Raw genomic sequence first — 13070 nt, forward strand, 5'->3', positions numbered from 1 at the left:
CAATGCGCATGTAGGGGTGGACATGGTCCGCAAGGACAGATGCGTACTTGTATTGATCCATCGTGCCTTCCACAATGATCAGTGAACGCAGAGAATGCCAGGAAAACATTCCCCAGACCATAATGCTCCCGCCTCCAGTTTGGACCGTTCCGGCAATGGTTGCAGGGTGGTTCCTTTCAGAGGTTTCACGCCTTATACGCCAACGTCCATCTGTCCGATGGAGCATAAAACGCGATTCATCTGAAAACGCTACCTGTCGTCACTCAGTGGACGTCCAGCTGCTGTACTGGCGTGCAAATTCTAGCCTTCGTCGTCGATGAACAGCAGTCAGCATAGGTGCACGAACCAGGCGTCTGCTTCGGAGGCCCAGACGCAGCAATGTTCGCTGAATAGTAGTTTGGGAGACACTTTTGGTAGACCCTTGGTTCATTTTGGTGGTCAGTTGCTCAACGGTAGCCCGTCTATCTGCCCGAACGCATCTCCGCAACCGTTGTTCGCCTCTGTCATCTATGGCCCGTGGTGCACCACATTTGCCACGTCGCTGATTTTGGACAGTCCCATTTTGTCATGCACGGTACACTTTTACCACGGCGGCACGCGAACAGTTCACAAACTCAGCCGTTTCGGAAATGCTTCCACCCTTGGCCCGAAAGCCAATGATCATGCCCTTTTGGACGTTGGATAAATCGCTTCGTTTCTGCATTACGCCAACGATTGAAATGTTTTCCGAAGCCCTCACACACCCTTTACATACGCTAAACTGCACTGTGCTGCCACCTGCCTTCTGTGATTGGTTATTTAACTCTGACGTAGAAAGTACGTGGTGGTCACATTAATGCGACTGGACTGTGTATATATATTTAGTTTTGATTTACTTCGAAACGTCAACTAAATTACAAACTTATGTATGTTCTTTTTAAATTTATATTAATTGATTAATGTTTCAATGTCTTAATTAAGTCGTATTTAATATTCTTCGACTTTTTTATGCTGATAATTTCAACATTTTTGCATTAGTTTAACTTTAACAGCGCCATTTGTGTTAGAAGCTATACGTTTGACACGACAAAGCCGGTGCCAGGGTACTTCAACCATGTTTCGACATCCCAATAACGCCATCCAAATACGTCCATCTGTGTCTTAGGATGAGTTCTAAAGAACAATAAATGAGTCTGAGGCAGATGTCCTATCACTTACGCTAAGATTACCTTCACAATGGTAGCTAAAATTAGTTTAGCACACCAGCTATGATAGAATCCACAAACATGGTGCTGTTTGTTGCCCATAGAGAAGGCAAGAGCTTATGTAATATGCGGCAAATTACCACAGGTTTTCTTAGGCAGAACTTCAAGCATACACCAACTGCCCGACTGCGATATACTGATATTACACTTTCATTAATTTCAAAGATAGACAGTTTTGAATATCTTTACTGAGCTGGAGCTAGATGTCCTCTAGTTGAAGTTAAGATTAACTTCACATTGGTGGATTGGTGGCTAAAATTTACATTGTACACCAGCAAAAATCCGCGAGCAAGATGCGGTTCACCCTTTAATGCGAAGCTTAAAGCTTCGGAAATAACCTGTAATTTTTTTTCTTCCCCAAAACTTAGGGTGGCAATTAACCCAAGCTCTTACTTTCACTTTACGAGATGAAAAGCACCATGGTTGAAGATTCTCGTTGATGTGCTAAATTTAATTTAGCTAACAGAGGTAGGTATTCTCAGTAGTCAGGAAATCCCAGCTTCATTTAGAAGTTGTCTGCCTCCGATTCGGATATAGTTATTCCTGCTAATTAACTTTAACAAGACTGAGTCAGCAATAACTGGACGTTATAGTCTGTCAGTTAGTATATGCTGCTTCTGATGCATGAGAATACGAATAGTGCGCATGTGTAGCACTGAATCGTGTTTTGATAAAAGTACAAAATTTTTAAAATGTGAGTTCCTTTAATTTTGAATCTATCTGATTTAAATATCGAGTAACTATAAATCATCTAACAGAAAATTTAAGTACAACTAAATGCATTTTACACTCCTAAACTGCATTTGTACCTGAAAATATGTGAATAAGTGAAGTTTACTCTAAGCTAAATATTTGGATCAGTACATTTTTTTCCTTATACGGCACGGGCCCGTAAAATAATATTATTGATTTTTGTCCTCCAGCTAATATTTCGCGTTTAACTGTTGTTGTACATTCCATTCAAGTTACCTTATTGTATTCGGCTTTGGAAATAATATTTCTATTCACGATAAAAAAAAACAAAAATTGCACCAAGCATTAATATTCAGTAGTTTTCTCGCGGCTGCCTCACCTGCTTCGGCGATGCACTTCTTAGTCTCTGCCCAAAACTTGCCAGGGCGTATAGTTTGCGATTCGCATCTGCGGCAAGTTAGGGTTTAGCGGGATGGAGCAAGGCAGAATGGATTTCTTCAAAAATTATCTATCTAATGGAACCTGTGTCGACCTGGGAAACATTGATAGCGTGATGGAGATATGGTTGCACACACACACACACACACACACACACACACATGCAATTAAATTTTAATTATATAGACTAGCCACCAGGAGGGCGGGATAGTCTATACCACAGAAGACAGTGTACCTCGAGGGTTTTGCTCCTTCCTGCCGTCTGCGGCGGTGCAATTAAGGGCAGTTCATACATGGGTCGTCCATCCCGTTTTTTGACGCGACCGGCTGCCGACGAAAACAGGGTAGCATTCACATACGATCGCCGTACATCAATCACGTGGCTGAATTCACATACCAAAGAGAAGAGCGTGCTGCTTGGCGGATACCAATGAAATGCTGTCCTACTATTCACGGCCGTCAGATATCAAGGCTCTTCTGATCGAAACCTATCCCGTCCAAAATGGCTTGCTGTCATGGCAACCAGCAAAGAAAACCTGTTTCGGGTGGAAAAACTCGGCGCGGACGTGGCGGACGGCCGAAGTGTGAACAGCCCCTTATTCATCCTCGTCTCGCTGCGGAGCGTCAAACCGCGCATCTCACTTGTGTCACTTCCGCTCGAACCAAGAAGTTATCGGCCAAGTTCAACTTTCTCATGCTTCTACTCAATCCAATTTCAGTTAAAACAGAGGAAGGAATTATTGTCAAGCCTCTAGCTGTGTTCCGAATTATCAGAGCGGGTGAGAAGTTACTGAGGATTAATGTTTCAACTAATATCTCCGATGATTAAAACTGTACAAAGGTGAGGCGTATGTGGTTACCCGAAAAATGACGAATCTTTGAACTCCTGAATCGAGTCTCAGCTCGCTTCTTTTCTCGAGGAGATGTGGTTACAGAGCACATACAGGAAAACAGAGTCCTACAAGTTTTAAAATTGAAGAGACATTGTCTTCAATATTTTTAAAGCTTTATTAGAGTACATAATTATATCTTTGTTTGGAAGCCGGAAATGCAAATGTCTGTGTTTTCCAATCCATGACTCATCCTTGAAAACAATAACACAAGAAAGAGACAACAACTCTAAAGGAAATTAACCAATTTGTTTGCTACTGTACAGAAAACAAAAGAAAAAAACAAGAGAGTTTCAATTTTATGATTGTTTTCGGCAAACTTGTTTCTTACGAGTACTCGGTTATAACAGAGAAATATCGCAGACCCTTGGCTCTCGTTATAAGCATGTTCGACTGTAAACCGAATCAACTCGAAGTACTTAAATTTGTCATAATGTGAAACAGAAATATATCTGGATAATGAAATAAACTAAAATTCATTCAATATCAGATAATTTAAACTGCACATTAAATGTTATGTGTTAATGTTTCACATGATGAGATGGCACTCCCCGTCTATAAATCAACTACTAATGTTGAGTAAAACAGAACCTTTCGAAACCTAAATAAACAGCCAGATATTTTTCCGAGTTTATTTTTAAAATATCTTACCCAATCTCATTAAAACTTCACAAAATGTGCTGATGTTTTAAGGCTTATACTTTTTTAATCCGTTTAATAAATAAATAAGAATAAGTACAATACACTTTCTTGGAAAATATTGTGATAAATGTTACATTTCATGAAAAGTTAATAAATGCGATTAATTAGAGCTGTGCGTAGTGAAACCACTCCTAAAAACAATACTGGAATCTTTCTGATAAAAATCTTCTTTATGCGAAAGAAAAGTGAAAAATAAATGAGATCAGATTACCTTAAAGGCATTTTGACAACAGAGTTTCATCGCCAGTGTGGAAGTTTATTAATGAAATAGATTCACCTTCGATATTCAAATGGCAGGCCAAATTGTTTGTTATTTATTCTAATATGTCAGACGCTAATAATTGAAGTAAGGCAAACTGAAAACCGAATAAATATGAAATCGACATAATGTTTATGATTAAAGGTTCGATTTTCTTTCTACAATAAAAAATTACATGATTATTCCACAATGGTAATGAAAAAATAAAGATGGTGTTAAAATTTATTAATCTTCTTTTAAGTTCCGGAAACCCCATGAAGAAGACAAAGTTCTATCAAAAGTAAATTTTGTTTTCTATCATATTTTACCCTTGCTAACAAAGTCGATTTGAAACCGAGTAACAAAACTTGATATAGAAAGGCTCAATGTTTTATATTTTAATCTAGCAACAAATAAAATTATAATTTTAAAAACATCTTTAAGAAATACAAGGATAGTGTAGTTGTTCTAGACAGTTCGGAAACTTGTTGAAAATCATATCAATTGCATAAATTAAATTAGAATAGAGTGAAAATTTAAGAATAAAATAACTTATAATCCTTTTCTCTCAGTTCATTCAGTGGAAATATTATCGCATAATAACAGCGCATCGTTATATTCTGCACAGTCATTTTCATTCTCAAAGAGAAGTTTATTAGCGGCTCTATTTGGGCTTTCGTAAAACTCATCATTTACAACCCTTCTTTTCTAATGTACTGTCTGCTTTCAACAACCTAAATATCTAGAATGCTGTCAAATTCTTAAGGTATCCGACTAGGTTGAAAAGGCGATTTTTGACCAAAATTCACTTTTTCTCAAAATAATTTTACTAAATAGCCCTATTTTTTAAGATTATGAAAATTTTTGAGGTTTTTAATCTACGCGAATTAGAACTCACGTTATAAGCATTTGAATACTAAGTGTCTGCAGTATAACACGAGTTAAGACTAATCTTTACTTACATTTTTTGAAGAATGCAATTTTCGCTCGATACTAGTTACGGGAAAATGATTTTGTAAATTCATTTTAGTATTGATGCATTAAATTTCGCATGCCAGTCTTGTAAGTACTTGTGAGTGTAATAGACCACAGATTATGTAAATGATAAAATATTTTTTGATTTCTAGGCCTTTTTACCCAAAAAAGGTGACTAATTTTCGAGAAATTGCTGGATAAAGTCACGTAATTTGTCATAAATCTTAAAATTCTCGAAATATTTGTTAACCTGCGGTCTGTTTCATTTGTAGCACTTATACATGTGAAATAATCTAAGCAAATTGTATGTAGCTAGCTAATTTTTGTGATACACTGTTTCTTCTAACTGGTAATTTGCAGTCATTTTTACCGAAAAATCACCTATTAAAAAAAATTAATGATATTATGGTTTCTTTTTAAGCAAAATACTTGTTTAAATGTACTTCTGCTTCTAAAAAACATTAATATTATTTCATAACGGTTTAGGAGTCAATAATACTTTTTAAAGACATTCACATTTTTTTCTTTTTTTTATTGTTAAAAATTCTTCAAAAATTTAAGGTAAATTTTACTGTAAGATAGAAATTTTAAAGTATAGAGAAACTTTTCCTGTAAAATAGGGAATTTACAGTAGCGAGAAAATTTTACAGTAAATTGCACTGAAAAAAGCTAACGATTGCAGCGTGAAATGGTATACCACGTGATTCACGGGGAGATTCAGTTAATTCACCTTTACCGGTCTATTTGCGAGCTCATTCAGAATATTGGTTAAGATAGTCGTCTCGGAACAAATAGATCTAGGTTCGAATCCCGGTATTTGCATTTCTTCATTTTTGTTTACCACAACTAGCAGTTACGTTCTCGCTTTTTCTTAAAGGAAAATTTTTCAGCAAGACAAGATTTTATGGTAAAAAGTACTGGCAACGTGGATGTCAGTACTTTTTATCGTAAAATTTCAGAAAAAAATTAACAGTGAAGTATAATATGCATGAGAGAAAAATAGTTAACATGATAAAGAAATATTTCTCAGTGTAAATAATAATTTATGAATAAAATCGTAGTAACTTTTTGAAAATTTTTAAAAGTGAATCAAAGAAGTGAATAACCGAGCATCTGTCTAGTTCCTCAGAGAATAAGACACAAGACGAATGCTCTGGTAGTGTTTATACACATGCATTTAAAAGTATTATGGTCTTATCAGAATGTCATGATTTCAAAAAATAAGCTTGCTAAATTACAAATTAAATCTTAATTTTTGTAATTTTAACTCCAAGTTACAGTTATCAAGCCCATCCATTTAACAAATAAAAGAGATCTAATACTAGACAGAACAGTTTTGAATGTGCAATTCAAGGCATTAAATACGAACAGTTCGTTGGTTTGACAAAGAAGGTAATAGCGCCAAATACGGCCAAGGTAAAGTTCCGGTTTTATATTTCGCTAGTTTATGATTCAATTGACTCCAATTTTTGTACTTTTATCAAATGACTCATAAAAAATAATCTATGCGACAATGTAAGCTTTAATTAAATTCCCCCGCTGTTTAACAAGGTTGGCCTTATTAGGAACAGGGGTCCAAAATTAGACCAGCTGTGAAAAAACGCGAAAAACGACTGTCAAACTAAAAAAAAAAAAAGCAAAACACTTATCTACTGTCAATATAAAAACATATTAAACCTACATTTGATAAACCCAAAAACATTATAAAAATCCACATTTACTTCAATGGAAAGAATAAAAATTAATCTTTACATTCTGCGCACTAAAAAATCGTTATTTTTCGGATTGTTTTTAAATCTCTCCTGCGCACAGTTCGTGCACATATGTGCATCATTTACACATATGGATCCTTTCATCCACCCGCCGGTTCGGTGTCTTCGTAGGACACCGAAATCTTCTTGAGGGCTGCAATCAAATCACAGGAAAATTGCGGAACATAGACAAATCTTTTTTTTTTTTTTTTTTTTTAATTTGTCAACCACATAAGTAAGGCTTTCTAGTACAATTATCAATTTTTTTAATGCTAGTGAACCATGAAGAAACAAAATTTAGGGTAAAATAATATCAGGCACCTTTGAAAAGACTCTTGTAATAACGTTTCAATAATTTTGCCTGTTCATAACGAACTGCTTGTTGATAACGCTTTATCATCAGTTACTATATTAAGATATTATTATGTTATATTAAGATTTTTATGACGATAAAATAACAAAGCGAATTCTTGCTGTTGTACGTAAAAAAAATGGGGGGTTATATCTAATTGGCCTGCTTGGTCTCATTTTGCGCACACACCTTATATGTAATAATTTCGGGAACTAATATATTGCTGTGTAAAACATAAAAACTGTTTCTGAAAAACGAAAATCCGTCAAGAACACATAGAGTTTATTAATGTGTGAACGTAAGTAAAGCACAAATTTTCAATAAATAGACGAATTTTGCAGACGTGTGTTTCTCTTTAACTAATAAACCCTTCTTCAGTGCAAAAAGAAAGACAGAGAAACGACTCGAAAGTATAGAAAAACCGTTAGACAGGTGCATTCAAGTTCTTTTCAAGAACGAAAAGAATATACAGGTAAAAAATGTCAAAAGGAATATGAAGACGTATAAGATGAACTTTCAACAAGCCTGCAAAAGTATTGCAAAAAACAACAATAGTCCGTTAAAATAATTGCGTAATTTGTAAAACGCATGCTATGCTTCCTAAAAAGTACAACCAGAATATATCTGCACAATTGTGCCTGTATTAAAGTTAAATATGCGGTTGAAGCTCCAAAAATGCTTATAGAAGCTCAACTTATTCAGTGCTTATTTTTACAGTGCTTGTTGTTTCGCGTAATTTTCCAACTCTTTCGAACGGGTTTCAAAGACGTGCTTAGTTTAGGTCATTCTAATGTGAGTTAACGGTTGCCTGTGACCTTAGAATAAGTATAATGACCTTCAACTTTGTGTATAAATGTAAAAATAAGTTGAATTGAAGGCATTAGTGGTATTGATCATGGAATGGCTCAACCTTCATAGGATGGGAAACGTTGCTGACAGATTTCTTTTTTACTAGTATTTTTTTTCCAAAACCTAATAGATAATTTTAGTACTTTATCAAGTGACAGTTTTGCTTTTTTTTTAGGGGGGTGGGGAGGGGCTCGATTCATTTTATTTCTGGAACAAATAAGTTTCTTAACGGAATACCAATCCGAAAGCACTTCACTAAGATTATTTATATTCCGAAACTCTCGGCTTTTTTCAGTTACAAAGGTGTTCTTTTAAACTCCAAAATTAGTGCCTACATTATTTTTTTCCTTTTTGGTATTGAATGACGCTGGTTTTCTCATTAGCTAGGAAATATTAGCAGCAAAGAAAATGAAAAGCTTGAACAGAAATCTAAGAAACAATATATTTCGAAACAAAACTGAATTATTTGAATTTAAAATAACGTATAGTTATTTTTATTAATATTATTGCCAATGGAAAACTCTTTCATAAAAATAGTACGACATAGAGTATCAAAAAAAAAATCATAAAGAAGACTTTTTTTTAACTATTCATGTTAATATGTGATTGAACGAAAAATTAAACTACAGGATTTAATTTATAGAGAAAAAATGAGAAAAAATATAACTTATAATCATATTTCTTAAACTATTAGGCACGCTTTAAATCATTTAAAACGTTTTTTTAATTAATAATAATGCCAATGGAAAATTCTTTCATAAAAATAGTACGACATAGAGTCCCCCTCCCCCCTCCCCCCGAAAAAAACCCCTCATAAATAAGACTTTTTTTCTTCTAACTACTCATGTTAATATGTGACTGAACGAAAAATTAAAGTACATGATTTAGTTTAAACAGGGAAAATTAAATCCTGTACCTATAATCATATTTCTTAAATTATTAGACTCGCTTTCAATCATTTAAAAAGGCGCTAAAGAGAGATGGCTGAATTTATTGGGTAAAAGACTAAAACAGCGCATTCTTTATTATCTTTTCCGATCGATAGGATCTATTAAATGCCTCATTTGGTTGCAAGCAGTGGCTGCTGTTCCTTTTCTACTCCTCGCCAAATGCAGTTGCTAACAGGTTGCGTAGATTCTGACTAAGCAAAGAAAAAACTGTATTTAGCTTGTTGCTCAGTACATTGGTAGATGATGAAGTTTCTACTGTACGGAATCGCAATACTTGGCCAATGACTAATCAAATGCTCGTTATTTTTGCTTAAGATATCCTAATGTGTTCGAAGACATTTTTTTGAAAAATAACTTGGACATTTTTAAATGGTATTTTTTTAACTACATATGAGGCAGTGGGAAGCAAAGGGTTTTTTTTTCTAAATTATGCTGTATAGCAGCAACTACTAGGGCTACTAGTACCATCTCTTGCCCCAAGACAGAGGAGAGGTTCACCTACCATGTGTACTGGTTATCTCCAACATCCCTTTGCTTCTCACTGCCTCATATGTTTCAAAGCTATGAAAAAACGTAAAAATAAGCTTTCAAAATATCGTCTTAAAAAAAAAGGGCCAATTTGAAGAAAAACAGCGAAAAACGTGTCTTAAGCTTATACCAATGAGCGACATTTGATTTTATTCACACATAAATCCTTGTAGGAATACATTTGTATGACGCTTATATGTGTTTTGCTGTAAAAGATTTCTTGTTTTTTAAAATATTTTTGAAATATTGCTGTAAAAAGTTAATACACTAGTTTTTTTTTTTTTTTTTTTTTTACAAAAAAATACTTATGTTTGAAATTATGCACATAAAATGTTTACTTAATCCTAAATTTCAGCTTAGTTTTTAGAGGAAAACTGCAAGCATATTACAGAAAACTATCACAGAAAATTTCATCTCAATACTTAAATAACTTTCTGAGATTTCCTTGTTACAGTAGACAGCTTTCTTCAAAAGTATCATTCTTCAGATAACGCATTTAAAGTCAACTTCCGGTCTGGAGTTTGGTTATCGACTCTGTAATAATACAGCTTAACCTCCGATTGTAATTCGCGTAGAATAAAAACTAAGGCAGTTTTAAAAAGCTAATAACTCAGACTATAAAACGGAATCATAAAAAAAATTACGAATATTTCATCGAAAATGTCGGTTTTATCGCAGTTGGATACCTTAAAACGTTTCAAGAGAATCAAAAGATACTGATAAATTATGGTACTCATCAAAATAATTTGATTGAAATCTCATAGTCAGGACTTTATTGAACTCTTTTCATGATTTAACAATTGTCTATTTTCTCATGATTGAAGTATAAAAAATATAAATTAGTTTGATGTGAAACTACTATTTCTAAGAAGTTAGGTTTACTTTCAATTATTATTTTTTAGAGAATAATAGTTTTAGCAGCACAAAGTAATTTGCAAAGCTTATGAGCATTTTTTAAAAACATGTCTGCAAAGTAACTAGTTACTCTAACAATTTTCACACACTAATTACAAGTTTACAAAAAAAAAAAGGAAGAACTCTTGGAAATGATATCGTTAAAGTGAGATCTTTCAAACCAAGCAAAACCAAACATCAGCCGACGGGAACAAGCAATAGTAAAATATACAAACAAATCGACAAATAGTCTCCTCATCGTGGTAACGTACTTTCATTTATTACTTTATTTTAATTTTACTTCTCTTTCATGTTTTTGATAATTTTTCATATAAATAGTACTTTTGTATCTTTAACATATTCAAAGAGTTTAATATCTCTAAAGCTAGATGAAAATCCAACTGATGAAGGCCTCATCGTGAATTTGGTTTATTAAAAACGAGTTTAATATAGATAATCTTAAATATACTTCGCCATTTCAAAAGTAACTCTAAAATTTGAATTTCACCAATTGGACGAATTATTAAAAAGACTTCCTCGAAAAATGTTCTTCAATTTTTTCTTTTTAACTTTTTGAAAAGGAACTATTATTAAACTCGATATATTGCAAGCATACTACATAACACAATCTATACTTCCTGAGAAAATCTGTCACCAAAATTAAAGTGTTGTAAAAGATGTCTTATTAGTTCTCTATACCTGAAAAACGCATTTTCTATAATTAAACTCGCTTTCCTAGAAATGAAGCGCTGACAAAATCAGTATTCCTAAAACTCCTTTTGGTAGAAATTCCTATTTTAAGAACGATTTAACAGTACAAAGTTCTTGGAAGTATCTGCAACATTTTTCTTCGAAGAACTTTGAATTCCACAAAGACTACTTTTTCATAAATTTATTGCTAGAAAACTGTTCCCTTTCAGAAGATTCATAGGGCCAAAAGTACGATAGAAATTCATAAATACGTGAATAAATGAATAAACAAGAAAAATTTTAAATTGGAAACTGGGCAATTTTGTTAACTGAACAGTTTGCTCTTTCGGAGGATGATGTTGATCTGTACTAGTGATTGGAACTAATTACTGTTAAATTGGTGATGACTTTTTGAAGTACATACAAAAATGAAAATCCTTTTCGAATTTTTTTGAATTGTTTTCGAATAAGAGACAGTGAGAGAAATGAAACAATGTTTTAATGTTAAAAGAATTGGCAAAATCTATTAAATGAATGTTTTATTCGTTTAGGCATATCTCCTACCAAATGTACATTATCATAACTTCGTGCGTGAAAAAATGACTAGTCCCAATTTTTAAATGAAATATAGGGTCATTCTGTAGAAATGTCAACTTCAACTGCAGAATTTTTTTTCCACAAAGCCCTAATTGTGACCTATCCTTTCATTTAGCATACTTTCTAGTACATCTTATAGTAATATAAGAGCAAGAGATTAATTACAAAAAGTTTTTCCATATGCATTCATTGCTTGCTATTCAATGGTTACGTTAGTCACACACAGTTTTTCGTAAAAGTACCATTAAGGGCCAAAAAAGATTCATCTGTTATAAATCCGTAGTGTATTTTTTAAAATAAACTGTTTACCTCTTACAAATTTATCGGCTAATGGGGTCGTTTCCAAAAAATTTAAAATTATTTTTTTCTAAAAGAGCATGCATACAAACATAGGATCTGACCATTTTTTAGATAATTTGTTTAAGTTTAATATTTTAAAAAAAATATGCGCTTTCATTGTTTACGCTTCTGTCCGATGACGTAGAAAAAGATGAAATGCCATTCAGGGTTGCCATTCACAGAGCAAAAAATTTAATTCGCATCTTTACTCAAGTGTATTGGCAATGATATGGTTGATAACAAGCGTAGAGCGCAATTTCAATTCTCTTCTTGATTATCATAACGTGGAAACGTGGAAAAAAGATGCGCCAAAGAGCATCATTTGTGACGTCATCAAGACCACGCCTTGTTTGAGAAATTGTTTTGAAAAATTAAAAAAAATAATTAAAAAATAACTGTTCGGAAAATGAAAGTATTTTCTGGGTCCATGTAATTTTTTTCGCTTATTCTATCAATTTCAGTGACAAAAAATACTGCTTTTGACTGAAGGATACAACCCCATTTTAAATGCCTGCTTAACTTTCAGAAAAATTTGCCTCGTAACCTAAGCATTGTTTCTCAGGGTTGCAAAAATGTTACATTAGTACAATACTTGCCAGCGCTTATTTTGCTTCAAAATTCTTAGTAGAAATGAAAAATAGTCATCTTGTACGTTTTAAATCTGCATATTAAACCAAACAAAAAATTATTTTTACTCCCGTTGTAAGTAAAAAGAGTAAGAAAATCAGCTGCGAACGTTACGTTAGTCACTATGGAATGACCCTATAGTAAATAAGACGCAATTATAAATCTCGTAGTGCACACTGGCAGAAGTAGATTTTTAATATTTTAATTTTTCATTAAACTATTCGGTATAAGGTAAAAAACAAAAGACTTGCAAAGTAATAATTCCTTATAGCGGATACCTCTCAATAACGAAAAAAAATTCCGATCCCGCAGC

This window comes from Uloborus diversus, chromosome 10 (assembly GCF_026930045.1).
Source record: "Uloborus diversus isolate 005 chromosome 10, Udiv.v.3.1, whole genome shotgun sequence".
In the NCBI taxonomy this organism is placed as follows: Eukaryota; Metazoa; Arthropoda; class Arachnida; order Araneae; family Uloboridae; genus Uloborus; species Uloborus diversus.